Genomic DNA, 16443 nt, shown 5'->3' with positions numbered 1-16443 from the left:
CAGACCATTCCTGTCCTTACTCTTGCAATACAGCCCTCCAAGAGAAACTTCTGCAAAACCACCTAGGGACATCCTGCCAGCTTCCAGTAAAGCATGTGAAACTCCTAAGGATCAATTAATCCACTTTGAAACAGTGAGTCAGGCCTCCCAAACACTTGGGCAGTTCTCAGTCTGGAGTCAATGCTTTGGTAAGAGCCAGATTCAGAGTAATTCAGTTCCTGAGCAAACCAGGTCCCAGCACAAAAGGATTTGAAGGGTGAAACCTATATCAAACTGGGCATCATCTATGCGTGACTCTCTTGAAAATCTGCTTTCAAGGACCCCCAGGGCTTCTGATACAATTGGCTTCACTTTATTTAAAGATCAGCCTCTAGTAGACGATTGATTTTTGGCAGTCTCTCGGTGGTCACGGAAAACACGTTTTACATTGTCTGTGTAGTCTCTTACCTCTCTCCATTAAAATGTAGGTTTTAGCTAATACACTAAAAGTAGCTTATGTTCAAAGGGGAAAACCGTATCAGTGTCCTCAAAAAAAAAAAAAAAAAAAAAAAAAAGGATAAAAATCAAAGAAGAAAATACGGCAGCAGATGGTGGATTAGCCTACCCTCAAATGCCACCTGAATCCAGCTAAACCACACAGATGATCAGCGAAGATAACCCCACATCTGGATTACCCTGCATCCCTGGCCCTGACTGCTCTCTTCCTTCCAGACTGCGGTGCCACGCTAATGTTTATATCTCAAACACATCGCTTAATAACTGTGCAATTTCATTCATGCAATACATTTTTACGATTTAAGACCTCTGTAGAATTTTACGACTATTTTTAATTTATCATACTAATTCAAACTGTAATATCCTGCCAGAGATGTAGAATAGGGTTGACATATGTCCCTTGTTCTGAATAAAAGAATGTATTAGAGTCTAGCAGCTAGAAAGAGCAAATTTAGGTTTTATCTCAGTCAGATCCATTTTGGTCCCTTCCTGCTCTAGATACCCTGCTATTTTTCTTTTGTTTAAAGGTGGCTGGCAAAGAAAAAGCAAAAATGAGCGCTGTGCCTTTTGTGTTTCTGCTTTTTCCAGTGTACAGACTAGACGGAGTGGGAGAGGTTATTACCTACAATAAAAAAAGAAAGAATTACTTTCCTTCTCTTTCTTCAGAGATTCAGGTCTTGTGTGTAGAAGGAAAATCTTGGATAGTTGGAGATTGACAAGCAGGACAAGACAGAGCAAATTGCCCTTTGGGATTTCTGTGAAGCTCTGATCTTTGTGCCCACTCGCAGACTGGTCTCTTGTGTTATCAGGTAGCCTGGGGGAAGCACGGATGGAGGAACGAGCTTACAGAAAACTTATTGCCTGGTTAATTTTTGCAGGATGTTGGAGACCAAATACCAAATATGCTGGGGGCTGGCTGCCTGATGGGGTTCAAGTTTCCACCCACATCAGCCCTCCAGCACATCTGCTCAAAGAGGGGGAGACAAGCTTGATGCTATTCATCATTTGTAACCAAAGAAAAGAAAGAAGAAGAAAAAAAGAGGCCTATTAATTGCCACAAAGCCACGAAGAAGAGCCCAAACTCAATTTTCTCAATTTGGGAAAGAAAATCTTATGTAGGTCACCTTTAATTTGAGTGATGCCAGGTGAGCAATTCTCTGCCTGGGTCTGTCTGCCAATCCCTCTAATTCCTTTTGTCATGATGGTTCAAGAGCATTATTGAAACGCAAAACACAGAGTTTAATTACAGAGGACAATGCACTGGATTACGCTAACTGCTGATCTTGAAAATGGCTTTTTTTCCCTGCGTTTTAATCGCAGTGTTCATGGAATTAGAATGGGAACCCAAACCCAGCCCTCCCCTGCCGCAGAGCACCGCTCACTGTGCTCTTGTCCAAATATCATCAAGGAGAAAAATCCCAGCTGAGATGTCAAAGGTGACCCTGGGTGGAAGCTGTATCTAGCTTTTAAATCCCATCCTCCACACAGGTTCAGCCTGGCTCCTCCATGCTCCACATCTGTCTTTGGTGGGGTCCCACTCTGGCAAGGAAGGGTTTGCTGGCACCGGCCACCACCAGCACTGGGCTCCAGGCTGCAGGCTCATAGCGCTGGAGATGCAAAGGTCTGGGCCTGGGAAACGTCAGCCCATGCCAGGATGTGTTCCCTGATAGTCAGCAAAACTTTTCAGTCCTTCATTTCATTCTATTATTTCTGCTGATGGCACTATAAATAATTACACCCCACCCTCCGCATGCTTGCAAGGCTTGAGTCACTTTGCTGAACCAAGATGTACATTTTGCTCTATTCATCTCTGCCTGCTTGTATTTGTGGGTGGCTTTTTCATCCCACCACCACCACTGCTTGCCCTCCCGGTGGCACAGGGCTTACCAGGGCACTTCTCCTTGGGGGTGCATGTGATGCCACATGGTGGGGAGCATCTCCCCATCACTGGCTGCTGCCCCTTGCAGGGGGAGCTCTGACCCAAGGGGTCCCCTCTGCTGTTGCATCTCCTTTGCCCACCCACAGCCATCAATGACAGCTAGTGGATTTTGAAACCCGGTTCTTGTCTAAGATCACCTGCGGCCCTGCTCAGATGCCCAAACCAGGTTTTGTACCCACAGAACTAAAGGCACTTTCAGGTTTCCTTGCCAGGTCACTCGCTCTCCTGCTGCAAGCTGGAAACAAGGCAGCTATTGTCCTGCATCTCGGTCGCAAGGGCCGTGCTCCCTCATCATGTCACCTGAAGTCACAAACAAACCACCACCAGCACGCATTGCAACAACAATATGAGAGCCACTGACAAAATGAACACAGACCAGGAAAACCAATAAATGCATAACCCTGGGGCACACAGCACTTATTTACAGTCCTGCACCCCTATGAATTAACCAGGGAGCCCGTGCTGCAGATCTCTCTCTGCCCCAGCATTTTTGTTTTTGCTTGCCGGCAGTATCTCCTCCTCTCTGAGTTTATTTCTTTGACTGCTCAAGTTGAAACATATTGCTGCCCACAAAACACCTGATACCTCCAGGTGCACTTGCTCAGCTGCTCACATACTGACATACAGCTCTGTTTCCCTTGCTCACTTGGAAGTTTCCCTGTCCCATCCCTCTTTCACTTAGAGCAGTTATTGTTGCAGACAAGAAGCCCAGTTCTTTGTCCCTGCTGGGCAGCCCCAAAATCCCCAGGTGCTTTAAGATATTCTGACTTCACAATATCTCCTCAACAAGCCCACTGCCCTCCAAAATGACAGCTGATGGGAGTTTTTTCTGGTGGATTAATGAAAGTTTTATTTTTTTTTTTTTTTTGCAGTGCTAACATCTCAACATGCGATACATAAACAGCTTGTCCCCTGATTTACGGGGAGCGGTGGCCACAATCTAGCACTTCTCAAGGAGATTAGTGGCTGCTTTTTCAACCCTATTTCAAGCCTGGAGGTCTGCTATTTGTCAAAAGTGTTATTAACCTCAGCTAGGCACCAGGACAAATGTTTTCCTGGCTGAGCCTCTGCTCCCCTTGTGGGTGAGAGGGTGCCTTGGGACCCTTGCTCACCTGGGACCCATCTGCAAGAAGAAAAGCCATCTCCCATTAAGCTCAGGGGATCCCAAACATGCACAGAGACACTTGCAGAGATGGTGAGGAAGGAGCTGCAATACATAATTTGAAGAAATACCTCCGGATGTATAGAAATATAAATGAAGAGATCACTCAGTTAGGAGCAGAGGGGGAGAGAAAAATCAATTGGCAAATGTGCTAGTTAGCGGTGAAATGTTCTCCGTGCACAATGTTCCCACCGAAGGGCAATTTATAAGCCCAGAGAAAGCTGCCGTGGGTTATGCCACTGAGCAGAAACTCCAGAACAACACCATTGCTCCTAAATCCCGGGATCCAGCTTCCTCAGAAATGCTCTGCATTGATAGTGCAGTGCGCATGGAAGGACATGGCAAAACTCTCCTCTCTTCACCTGGTGCAAGGGAAGGTAGCGGGGAGAGGAGCCGGCGGCCACGGGGGCAACTGGAGGAGAGTGGCAGGGAGCAACTTCTCCGGTGATTTGTGCAATAGGTAACCCAACTTATCTTCCACCGAGTGGCAGCTCTTTGATTTAAAGAGGAAGGAATAAAAGCGTCTAGGGCATGCACGCAGTTATTTCAAAGGGAGCGAGGGGAGCCGAGGGGAGGAGGCAGAGCCCCGTGTCCCCAGGTGCGCTGCAGGAGGGCACCGCGCGACCATGCCCACGCTGGGCAGCCGGCCAGCAAGCCGTTGGACTTCTCTCCAGAAAAATGGAAAGAGAGGGAGAATGGGGGGAGCGAGAGAGGGGGAGAAGCCGTGCCAGCAGCCCCGGCCCCCAGCGCGTACCTGCTGCCGCCGGTCCCAGGTGAGCGGCTGCCCCTGGCCATGCCGCGGTGCTGGCGAGCCCCGAGGTCGTCCGGAAGAAGCGAGAGTGCCTACCGCTACTTGGGAAGACAGAATAGAGAACAAGCGTTAATTAAAAGAGTCTGAAGGCTCTCTCCTGCTTGCCTCTTCGCTCTTTTTTTTTTTTTTTTTTTTTTCCAGTACCGGGTCGGATTTAAAGGGCTAGAACCCCAATTTGGTGTTGTTGCTCCCCAGGAGCGATGCTCTCCTGCTCCGGCCTGCCAGCTCCAGCAGCAATTCGGCTGCCATCGGGACCATCCTGGCAATCCAGCAAGCCTGTAGTAAGCAGCAGCAGGAGTTCCTCGGTGACAGCAGCAACAAATTGTAAATCAGTTCTTTGGAGAGCAGGCACGGCCCTCGCGAGCAGAGATGCTATTGGCAGCGTGGCGAGACGGAGGGAGGAAAGTTTGCTTTCTACAAGCTCCTGGCAGCTCTGGCAAGGCGGGAGGAGGGTCTTGTCCCCTCTGTCCTAGTGCTGCCGCCTCTCCTGGATGCCAGTGTTGGTGCCCAAAGGCTCTGCCCTCCCACACTGGGTGGCCACAGGGAAGGGCTGCATCACCCCAGCGTTGCATGGCCATCAGGAGCATTCCCATTTGGACATGGTGACTGCTTGCTTGTGCCAAGGTGGCCAGAAGAGGATCTGCCACCGGTGGGAGCGCAAGTGGTATTGATCCCACCTTTAACTTCCTAACCATTGGGTTCCTTCAGGGGTCTTCCAGATCTCCATCAAAGCATCCATCTCCAACAGTCCACTCTCTTGGAGCATCCTGATCTTCCCAGCATGGCACACAATGGAAACACGTGGTCAAGCCTTGACAGATCGCTTTCCCATTCCTTCCCCAGCAAAGAGGTGCAGAAGATTTGAGTGGCAAAAAAACCAGGGCTTGCACTGAGCTCAACTTGGTCCAGATTTTAAGCTCAAATGACAAAAAAACAAAGAGGAACAATCAGGAAAGAAAGAACTTCATCTCCTCCACTTTTTTCCTGGTTTGGCCCCAAAATGCAACCCACCATCACCGAGGCCAGCTTCAGAGCATCACGGCTGGTGCTGGCTGTGTCCAATCGATCTCCTCCTCACACTCAGGGCTGACCTGCATGTTCTGGCTTTCTCTTTTCTTATTAATTACACAAGGCTGGGGATGCCAAAATGAAAAGCTGGTTTTAATTCCATGCTGCAACCCAGTTCCAAGCTGCTGAGATAATTAGTAGTTTTTTTTTTTTAATGAACGAGGAGACTACCAATATGGAGGAAGGAAAGATGGGGAGGGAGGGGAATCATGCTTGAGGCCTGGTCAGTGAAACTGCATTCAAGTCAGAGATGGACCTGAGCTTCAAATCATGCCAACACCCTGGGGGCTGAGCCTTCAGCACCCGATGAGGTGCTCCTGAGCATGGCGAGGGCGCGTGCTGGATGGCGCCGCAGGGCAGCTCTGCAGAGCGGCGCGCTCGGGCGTCTGCTTGGCCCGGGGCCACGCTGAGGAACGGAGAGGCTCCGTCTCGTCGCAGTAGCCTGTTGACATCCATCTGGCTCTGGGGAAGCAAGAGAAAGCAGTTTTGGAGCCTTTACCACAAGTCTTGGGTAGCCGCAGCTCCGAGTTGCACCAGCCTCAGGCTGTCTGGTTAGCTGGAGCAGCACCACCACACTGCGAGGGTTCCTGCTGGTGGCAGGAGGGTTTCACCCCAAAACACATCTATCCAAATAACTTACGATTTCTGTGAACACCTCCAAAATCAACCTGATGGCAAGCATAGATACAGTTTCCCAGGTTAATGCTGAGGTGAACCATCAGCTGCAAATTGCTAGGCAATATGGTCCTTGGTAGAGGATGCAGGAAAGCACTTCTCTATATAAAGAAGGAGCACCAGGCAGAGGTGAAATGCCAGCAAAAACAGCATGTCCCCAGAGAGTGCAGCCTCCAGCCTGAATTGTTGCTTTCTTGTGTGCATCGCAGAGACAAGAGGTTGTTATTCCTTTAATTATTAATCCTTACACTGATGTATTATATGTGCATGGGTTTCTAAAGGGGGCTCCAACGTAAAAAGGAAAAATACATTTCATTTTCTCTTTTAAAACTTGTCTCTATTCCATGACCAATTTTATTGCTGTTCCGCTCTAATTTTAAATATAACAAGAAACATTAAGGCTTTCAATTAAAAGATCTCTTTCTGGAGATACTGGAAAGTAGCCTGAAGTATGGATCACGTGTGCTGTGTTTAAGTGGGATGCTGCCTGATATCTGATTTCCAGTTTGGTCACCGCTGCAGGGCACTGTGCTTGTGGCTGGCTTTGCCAAGCTGTGCAGTGAACACTGCTTTCAGGAGCTCACAAGATGCAGGCTGTGGTGAGAGGCAAATAAACCTCAGCACTACGTGAACCTGGATTCTGATTTTTTTTTATTATTTTTTATTTTTGATCTTTGGTTCTGAATTTTACATCTCTTCTATTTTCTTTGTAATGGGCTGAGCCACAGCCATGACACAGAAGGTCTGCGGTGCAGAAGGATCCAGAAACTGCCTGTAGAGCCACTCTTAGTGGCAGTGACTTTGAAGAGAGTCCTCATTTACCATGATTTTATCACTGCTTCCTTTGGACACTGTTAGCTGTGAAGTTTGATCCATTGAAGGTTTTGTCCAAACCTTCTTTTCTCCAGCAACCTAAATCTTGCACTTGGCCTCATTTGGTTCTGTCTTTTCAGGGCACCAAGTCCCTTGGCAAGCTTGCAACTAGGGAGGTTTTTTGTCACAGGCAAAATCTGTGTTTGCAAATATTTGCATTACCAAGGTACTGACAGTGTTAACCCCAGCTGACCAAACCCAAAGTTGCCATTTCTCACAGCCATGCTCAGCCCCCTATTTTCCACCCTCCTGCAGATGGTGTCACAGCGCCCACAAGGCATGAGGACATCATGTCAACAGAGGGTGAAGGTGGCCCAGCCACACATCCTGAGCTGAACCCCAGCCCAGCTAACACATAGACACTGTTCTGCTTTGGTAGCTCAGAAGTGACATTCTGACATGTCTCTGCCTTAGCAGGACAGGCAGCCATCATATTGCCATTTAAAAAATAAAAAAATTAAAAAAAAAAGGAGGTGCATTGGGTAAAAGTCTTACTCCATCAAGTTTTCCCATTGACTTGGCAGGCCTTAGTGTCTGCTGGGGTGCTTGGGGCTTTACAGGCAGAGCAGTGAGAAGGACACTGCCGAGCAGGGCTGCAGTTGGCAGCTCATTTTCCTTCTGGTGTGTTGCTGCTTTCTTAATGGAAGTGGCATCTCTTTGATTTTATTAACTGCAAGAATGTTAGAGGAGAGCTTCTCATGACACTGGGGAAAACAGCGGGTTTCTGAGGATAAGATGAAAAAGACAGAGCTGGGTATTATAGCAACATGTAAAAAACACCACAGCAAAGGCATTTCAGGTGAGAAGAGCTTCCAGGCTGGATCAGACCCACACTGGCTCCATGTAATTAGCCCAGAGCAAGCAGACTCTGCACCGAGCAAGGAGTGCTTGCCCTGTATGGGGCAAGCCCTGCCTTACCCCAGCCAGGAGAAGTTCAGCCATCCTTCCCCACATACTTGTGTCTGACCACAGTTTTTCAGGGTGTGCTGGGGACAGGGGCAGGGGGATGACATGCAATCCATGCAGCGGGGTTGCAGGAAATCCATCAGCCAGATGCAGAGCTGTGCAGAATCTTGTCAAAAAAAAAAAAAAAAAAAAAAAAAAAAATCTTCTCTGACACAAATGGTGGGGCTGCCTGGAAAGCCAGGGATGGCCAAGCACACAGGTGGGCAGGCTCTTCCATTCGCAAGCCAAGCGGTGTCAACTTCTGTCATTACCACATGATTTTCATGCACTGGGTTGCATCCTGTCTCTCTATGTCACATTTTCTGGAGGGCAAACCATCTGCTCTCTTGCATAGGTCTCAAGGCTGGAAGACCCATTGCTCCTTCTCCCACTCAAAGGTTCCAGCACGGGCTAGAGAGTTTCATTGATTTAATGTATTGCTACAGGGCAGCAATGCTGTCTAGAGACTCCAAATCTGATTTAATTAATTTATAATCTGAGACAGTAATTCTCTTTCTGCTGACATGGAAGCAGGATTCAGTGTATCTGTTCTGGGCAGACAAGGGACACTGAAAGTGCAATATTGTTTTAGGCCAATAAAATAGCCATATGCATTTCCAATTAATCAGACTAATTAGAGCCCTTCAGTAAAGAGAAAAAAGCAAAGAGAATAAAACATGTCGGAAACACAGAGGAAGAGTTTTACTCTCCTGAATTCAAAGGAAAAGCTTTGAAAACCTTGTTTGCTTTCTCCAAATATCACAGGGGATTACTTAGGACTTCAAAGGAATTTGGAAACAAACAAACAAACAAACTAGCTATACATGGAGGAACTGATTCTTAATCTACTCTTCTATATCTGCCCCCAGTATCTCCATCTGGTGACTTTCCAAATCCCTCTGTTATGTGGCAAAGTCACGAATGTCCAAGCTCAGTCCACAGAGGAAGTTCTCATACATCTCCCAGCATAAAGGGTTTTTAATTTAATTTCAAATTATAGTTTTCACCCAGATTTGCAAATGAAACTACATTCATGCCACATGGATGTGCACGGGTCTGTCTGTCCCAATGGCTTCTACATCCCTGGGAGTAATTCAGGTGAATTAAGCATAGTCATGCTCAGCCAAAGTAGATGCAGCCTGGTAGATGTCAGGCAGAAGAGAGCCCTTCGAAAGGTGCAAGTCCTGCAAAAAAACTTCTCTTGGGCTTGCAGGACAGTGGGACACCAGGCATTACTAGCCCTATCACAAGGAGATATGATGAAGGCACATAAAATAACAGTAACTGTGCTCCAACTAATGGCTGTTCAGAATTAGAAACTAAAAGAGTTTTTGTTTTTTCTGTTTTGTTTCCACAGCTAGTGGGTCAATATTTTGTGCACAGGCTTAGCAGAACTCAGGCAAGAGCTGCACACAGGCAAAAGATGGGAATCCCTACATCTACTGGCAAAAGTTTTAGGCGACCAACATGAAGGAGACCTAAATCATCCTGCTTTGTGACATAAATCTGCCTCTAACTAACTGTGCACTCAGAAGAAACCTTATTGATGGGCTGGTTTAAATATTAAAAACTTACAAAAAAGTCGGAAAGCATTTGCTGACAGTTTTAAGGACTGCTTTTCATTTAATATATTTAATCTAAGGAAAAGCTAAGGTCACGGAGGCAGCCCACACATTCATTTAACAGTCCATCAATCCACCAGTTCTTCACTAATTTTTTTTTGCATATATTGGCCAACTGAAACTTAATTTCATACTGGAGCAATGATCTCAATCAAATACCTGCTCTTCCAGCACGTTTCATGACAACTGGATGGATGAAAGAGAAAGACCAAAATCATGTCCATAAGATGAATATTTAACTCAATTTAACTCAAAAGATTTTAAGGGGACAAATCCACAGGAAAGTATATCCTGTTAATTCTTCTGTTCACAGAACTATTTGTCTGTTGTGTTTTTTTTGTTTTTTTTTTTTTTTTTTCCCCTTCAACAACTTAGAGACAGTTAGAAAATTTTAAGTTGCCTTGAATCAGGAAAACATTCAAATAAAAGCCCGGCCCATGCAATCTGTTCTGCTCCTTTGCAGAATCTTTCAGCAAAACACCTGCAGGACTGTTTGGAGTTGCAGGGCTAATCCATCACTGCAATTCCCATCTGCCGGCCTGTGCTGTGGCTACAACGTGGTCACTATCCCTTTATCGCTCAAAGCCAGGCATTGCCTAAAGAAGGAGAAAGCCAAAGAGAGCCTCTACAAAGAGCCCACTCCTTCATTCTTATTCCCAGTGCACGTCCCTTACTGTTGTAGCCACTTTGTTGTCCTTTGCTCTTTCACAAGGACAAAGAGCAACCTGATCCAACACAACAGAGCAAGCCAAGATGCTGACTTTGTTATAGCAAGATGCCAACAGCCACCTCTCCATTTGTGTCACTTTACCATGAGCTGTTTCACCATCCAGCATGGGCAAACCCATCTCTGGGGAGGTTTGCGCCCAGCTCCTGGGACTCCATCATGGGGCCACCAGTCCTGTTTGGTCTTCCTGGGGCTGCCAGATAGCCCCAGCGCTGGCATGAACAACATGAACCTTCTGTACTATGGATATCTGGAACACAAGTCCTGTGAGGAGAGGCTGAGGGAACTGGGGCTGTTTAGTCTGGAGGAGGCTCAGGGGAGATCTTATTGCTCTCTACAACTACCTGAAAGGAAGCTGTGGGGACCTGGGGGTTGGCCTCTTCTCACAGATAACTAGAGATAGGACTAGAGAGAATGGCCTCAAGAAGCACCAGGGGAAGTTTAGGTTGGAAATTAGGAAACATTTCTTCTCAGAAAGAGCAGGCTGGCATTGGGACAGGTTGCTCAGAGAGGTGGTGGAGTCACCATACCTGGGGGTGTTCAAGGAAAGGTTGGACATGGTGCTTAGGGACATGGTTTAGGGGGTGACATTGGTAGTAGGGTGATGGTTGGACCAGATGATTCTGAAGGTCTTTTCCCTTCTTAATGATTCTATGATCAAACTCAGCCTTGGGTCCCCAGCTGCCGTCCCCATTCAAGCCAAATCACACACCCAATAAGAAAAACAATAGGAAGTAGCTGTTTGTGCATTTTCATGGCAGCCCACCAAGAGCCAAGAAAAGGGGTTGGGAACTCAGTGGAAGAGGAAGTGGTGTCACGTTCATTCACTGGAAGTGCAGCAACTGCTCAGAAATTGGATCCCTCACCAGAGTCCCATCCTAGCATCCCACGCTGACCACAGGGTCCCACCCTGGCTATATGAATAATTTCCCTGAGAGGATGAAATAGTTTGGCTCATCTCTTCCCAGGAAAAGAAAAATATTTTCTGACAACTGGGGAGTCTTTCAAGCACTTTCCAGCCCCCGTGCTTGTTCTTGGTTATGATTTGGGATGGATTTTGGCACACTGGGTGCTGCAAGCACTGTGACCATGCTCCCTGCCCCGCAAAACCCCGCTTGGCATTTCAAGAGCTCCGGCATGCTTGCAGCTGCTAATTGGGTTTTTATGAGCTCCTACACCACTCTCATTTGAGCAACTCAGAGGGCTCAGCAAAAGAGTCATTAAGCAACTCTTTGAAGTGTAGCTATTATTACCTAAAATGCTAAGCACGATTTAATGCTACCAAATTGTGTAACTTGCATCCAGCCGCACGCGATGCAAACTGTGTTTGCTCTTATATGTGCAGCTGGCACGTGATAGTGTGCAGGGGAGGGAGGAGGGAAGCTTTCAACCTGTGCTTGAGAATATTTACATCCTGTATGGATCTGAGGCACTTGCTTAAAATCAAGATACCAGCAAATGGTCCCAACAGCAATGCTAAGCTGTATGTTTACGTCTGCATGGGGCATTGTTCCCTGCTTTCCTTCAGAGGATGCTGCAGGACATGGGGTGAGGTCCCTGATCCCAGGATGCTGCCAGGAGCAGCGTGGCTCTTACCTTGGCTTTCTGTCTCCATGGCAATGGCTCTGCGTCATCCTTTTAGCTCAGCAACCTCAACCGATGCAAAATCTGGCCTCATTTTGGGATCCCAGGGTAGAAACAAGTGCAGACAGCTCTCCTTGCTGATGTGCAGGCAGGAGGGTGCTGGCCACAGGGACAGCTGGAGCAGTGGGTGTGTGATGTGTGAGCCAGGCTGGGAAGAGGTTTCACCAACCTGTGTTTCACCCCACATTTTTCCTCTGCTGTGTGCAGAGAAAGCCTCAATCTGGCAGGCAAAGCACCTGACCTGCAAGCCAAGAAAAGCCCAGAGGAGGCTGAATGGGCTGTGTCAGGGGAAGGACTGGTCCCTCCTCCTCTGGCAGAGGCAGAGATGGGACAATGCTCCAGCATTTTGTACCTCTGTGCAGGCAGAAGTGGCACCCACGTTCCTCTGTCTCAGGTCATACGTTGCCTTCCCAGGAAGGGAAACAGGAAAGGAGGTCTCCTGAGTGCCTGCTCAAAAGAACAAAGCCAAAATCTAAAATAAGATAAAACTGCAAAGTTGTGAGCAAGAGGGTTTTTTAGGGGTCTTGGAGGGGAGAGAAGAGAAACTCTACTCAAAGCATCCATGGGCGACCATCAGGACTGCCCTGAGCCTGTCCACTGATATGGCTTTGCCTATTTTCTTTCCTAAATCATCACCCCACAATCACCGGAGTAATTTTCTTTTTTAATGTGATTTAGATTAAAATTGAAGAGAAAGAGATTCTCCCTCCTAAGCCCTCATTTGGGGTTAATCCTGTATTTGTACTAGATAGGAATGAATCAAATAATTGAAGGAGTAGGTCACCACTACAACTAATATCTTCATGCAGTGCTTTCCATTAGCATGTTTGGGATTATATCAATTCAACTGGGTCCTGGAGAGCAAAGATTAACTGTTCATGTGGTCTTCCTCATGTGGTCACCTCCTCGTCAGGATCCTAGAAAACCTCCAATGGCCAACCCTCGCCCACCCATGCCAAGGACAAAGGAGAGGCACAAGGAGAGCCAGGACACACTCCCCTATGGTCCCCCAGACATCCTTTTTGGGATGGGGAAGGGACCAAAAGTCCCTGGTTGGTCTCAAATGTGAGCTGATGAGGTGATAGGATAGGAAGAAATTAAAGGACCCGAAGGGAAAGTGCAGGTGACATGATGCCCAGTGCCACCCCTGCTCACACACTGACTTTCTTATGCCATGGCGCAGTCAGCTGGGAAATCCTCAGGGATGGTGGTGTAAAAGGGTTTCCTCTGCAAGAGAAAAGCCTGCAGGCATGCATTGACTCATGCTTTGGGTAAAAGAAGCAGTCAGAAGAGGCTGACCACACAGGGACAGCCCTGGCCAGGCAGGCAGGTGGGTCAGCTGCACAGAGGGCCTCCGGAAAGAGACCTGGGCCAGGCCGCTGGGCAGAGGAGCCAACCAGGCCCATGCACAGACTGTGACTTGTCAAGAAGAACCTGAAGGGGTCAAAGGGACAAAAGCCTCAGGTCCTTGAGCACAGAGGTGACGAGGACAGAGGGGACTGCATGGTGGCGATAAGGCAGGAGGCAAGGGGTTGGCCCTGGGCATGTGGGCCGCTCCCCAGCCTGCTCCCGTTGCACTGGCTGCGGCAAAATGTGTCGGGCTCGCTGAGCATCAGTGGGGCTGCGGCCCAGGACCTGGGGCTTTGTCTGTTTGGATTTGCAGGCACATGCATGAGCATCCACTGTGCATGAGCACATCTTTCCATGCAGGAAATCCCAAAGCTAAGAGTCTGCTTAAGAATAATCCCCTGGTCTTTTCCACATGCAGAGAGTGGGGGTCCAGCTATGCTCCCCCTCCCCAGTGGATTATCCGAGGAGACGTCTGCAAGACATCCTCACAAACACCTCCTCCCCCAGAAACATTTTTCTTCCTTGGTTGTTCTGGGAGTGAGTAAAAGCCTCAGGATTTTGCCCACAGATAATATAAAGCAGGTGCAGAAGGAGCGTGCTGCCAGAACCACTACTCCTTAGAGCTCCTGGCAATTTCAGAAGCAGCCTGGCTTTGCACAGTGCAGGACCATGGTGTCTAAAAATACAAACCCAGTACTATACGGGTTATTCAGATAACACAAACCCTTGAATTCAAAGGAAAATAGGCAGCATGCACCTCTGCTGGGTTCCCTGCAACCGCCGTTCCATCAGCACAGTCCTGCCCTACAGAAATGCTGACTGCACATCAGCCACTCAGTCTACATGAAATGCATTTCCCAGACTGAACTGACAGCAGAAATTTCTGGGCAGTAGTCCTGCTCCAGTTTCCCATATGTACTCACTCCTAGTCGTGACCGCGTTATTATTTTTATAGTTGCACTCTGCATTAACCTGTTACTGATATCACCATGTCATAGCACAGCATGGTATATTTGTGGTGCAAGCCCTTCTTGCTTCAGACCACAAAAACTCCTTTGCCATAAAGGCAACTCTGCCCCACCTGCACCTGGCTTTCACACAATGCTTTCCATGTTGGAGGGCTCAAGTTTCCCAGTTTCCAGGGGAAAGGGTTGCAGGAGCAACCCTTATCCCATATCACCCAGAAGCTCAGCAGTTTAAAGCAAACAAACAAAAACTTCTAGAGCACAGAGCAGAGGAGCAAATCCCGAAGGCAGGGGTGATGGTGGAAAAGCCCTGTACCAGGTGACCCCAAAAGCTGCCCAGGAGACAGCTGCAGCTCTGAGCACAGTTTTTTCCTACATGCCAAACCCCCAGGCCCTGACAGAGCTGAATGAGCCCTCCCGTGCCCCCAGGGCAGGGCACAGGTCCCTCTGCCACACAGCACCAGGCGAGCACCACAGCTCCTGCTCCGCTCCGAGCCACTCCAGTGCTCGCTGCATTTTTCTTGCTTTGGTGGGAACTCATTCCATTTAAGATGGGATCTTTTCCAAAAGGGTAGAAGCTATTCAGCATTTAAAAAATATTTATGTCATAATATTTCTCATATGACTGATGGCATTACAGGTGCTGATAGAGCATTAGACCTGACATCATATGTTTCTATTATTTAAAGGGACAAAATCAAGTCAAAATTAACAGTCCTGCTTGCTTGCTCAGTGATCAGAGACAGGATAACAACTCCGGCTTCAGTCAAATTGCTTTTGACTTTTGTCAGTGACTTGATTTTTCAAATATGTATAATTTCCTTTCCCATTATATTAGGACTGGGGAGAGATGCAGTGTCAAAATCCAGATCAAAATGATGGAGCGGTAATGGAGAAGGCAAGGGTTTATCAACTGGGGCTGTCGTTCGGCCCACAGCATCACCATGGAGGCTGGTGGGAGCTGTGCCCCATTGCTCCTCAGCCTCTGCCCAGAATCCCCAAAATGCCTCAACACCCCCATCTGGCTGAAACATCTCTGCTGGGAAAGCCTTAGGGAACTGGGGGGGGGGGGGGGGGGGGGCGGGAAGAGGGGGAAGGGGCTTGAGACTAACAAGAAATAGTTGCTTATGAACCACAGCATTTCTTGTCCAGCTTGAGAAATCATCTCTGATTTCTGGAGCCAGCTGCAGGAGGCTCCAGGGAGACTTGGGCTTGGCGACGCACTGCCAATTAGAGTTCAGGATATAAAGTGTAATGAGCCTGAATGAGTGCAGCTATTTGATGGGATGGAAGGATAAAAGATGAGTGAGGGACCGGGCTGCTCCACCCACTGAAGCACTTCATGGCGTGAGGGAAATAATTAGCACCTAAAATGAAAAGGAAACAGAATTTGAAGAAGCCAGGAGAGTTAATAAAGAAAACTTGCCTTGGAGGGCTCAGGTAAACACAAATAAAGATGCAATAGAGACACTAAGTGACATTTTCAGAAGTAGTTTAGGGATTGTAAATCTCATTTTATGCAGGACTTCAATTTCCATGGACTGTCGATGAAGCCTGTGCTTCAGGGAACCTGGTTTACATGAAGTTTAGACACCTAAAATACAGTCCTGAGCTCAGGGGCTACAAGATATCCCCTGTGAAGGAGCCCCACACTGCGCTCAGCATCTTTAACAGCCTCTGGCCAGACTCTTGTGGATCAAGCCCACCTCCGTCCTAAGCTCTGCAGCTATTTCAGAAATGGGATTTAGGACAGCCTGAAAACTTTGCCTAAAATCCTATTTCTATAAGCGAATGTTACTGAGCATTTGGCTCTGAAGTGTCGTTTTGACAACTACTCCAAGTGGCTTGGAGCCACTAATGAAAGCCCAGAGCTGCACTTGGAGTTTGTAAATAGAGTCCAGGAACGAGCAGCAGAAATCCAAAAAGGACTTAAGGGTAAGAGGCTGCAGATGTGAGCTCATATAACATCAAAAAGGAGAATAAAGTGATGGCAGGGAGGAGCTGGGTCCTGCCCAAAGGATGAGTGGGTACCACATTTATCACAGACATGGAGGTGTGCTATGGGGCGGCACAAGGTCAGAGCCAACCGGTGCAGTAATAACAGCAAATGGAGTCGAGGTTTAGTGAGCACGAAAGGGAGAGATGTCTGGAGACATCCACTGTGTTA

The 16443-nt window shown here is 47.8% G+C and overlaps 1 long non-coding RNA gene across 1 annotated transcript in view; it reads right to left on the bottom strand.

The window, feature by feature from the left end:
- Positions 1-16443, bottom strand: part of LOC118158119 — a 43898-nt gene that overhangs the window by 13502 nt on the left and 13953 nt on the right. The window contains exons 2-4 of the long non-coding RNA XR_004746794.1: positions 12314-12408; positions 11914-12202; positions 4351-8537 (exon numbers count right to left, since the gene is read on the bottom strand). This is a non-coding gene — a long non-coding RNA (uncharacterized LOC118158119). The remainder of the gene's footprint in view (positions 1-4350; positions 8538-11913; positions 12203-12313; positions 12409-16443) is intronic.

Source organism: Oxyura jamaicensis (genome assembly GCF_011077185.1).
Source record: "Oxyura jamaicensis isolate SHBP4307 breed ruddy duck chromosome 19 unlocalized genomic scaffold, BPBGC_Ojam_1.0 oxy19_random_OJ106422, whole genome shotgun sequence".
Classification (NCBI taxonomy): Eukaryota; Metazoa; Chordata; class Aves; order Anseriformes; family Anatidae; genus Oxyura; species Oxyura jamaicensis.
Note: the sequence above shows the minus strand (reverse complement) of the source record. Positions and strands in the feature narration are given on the sequence as shown.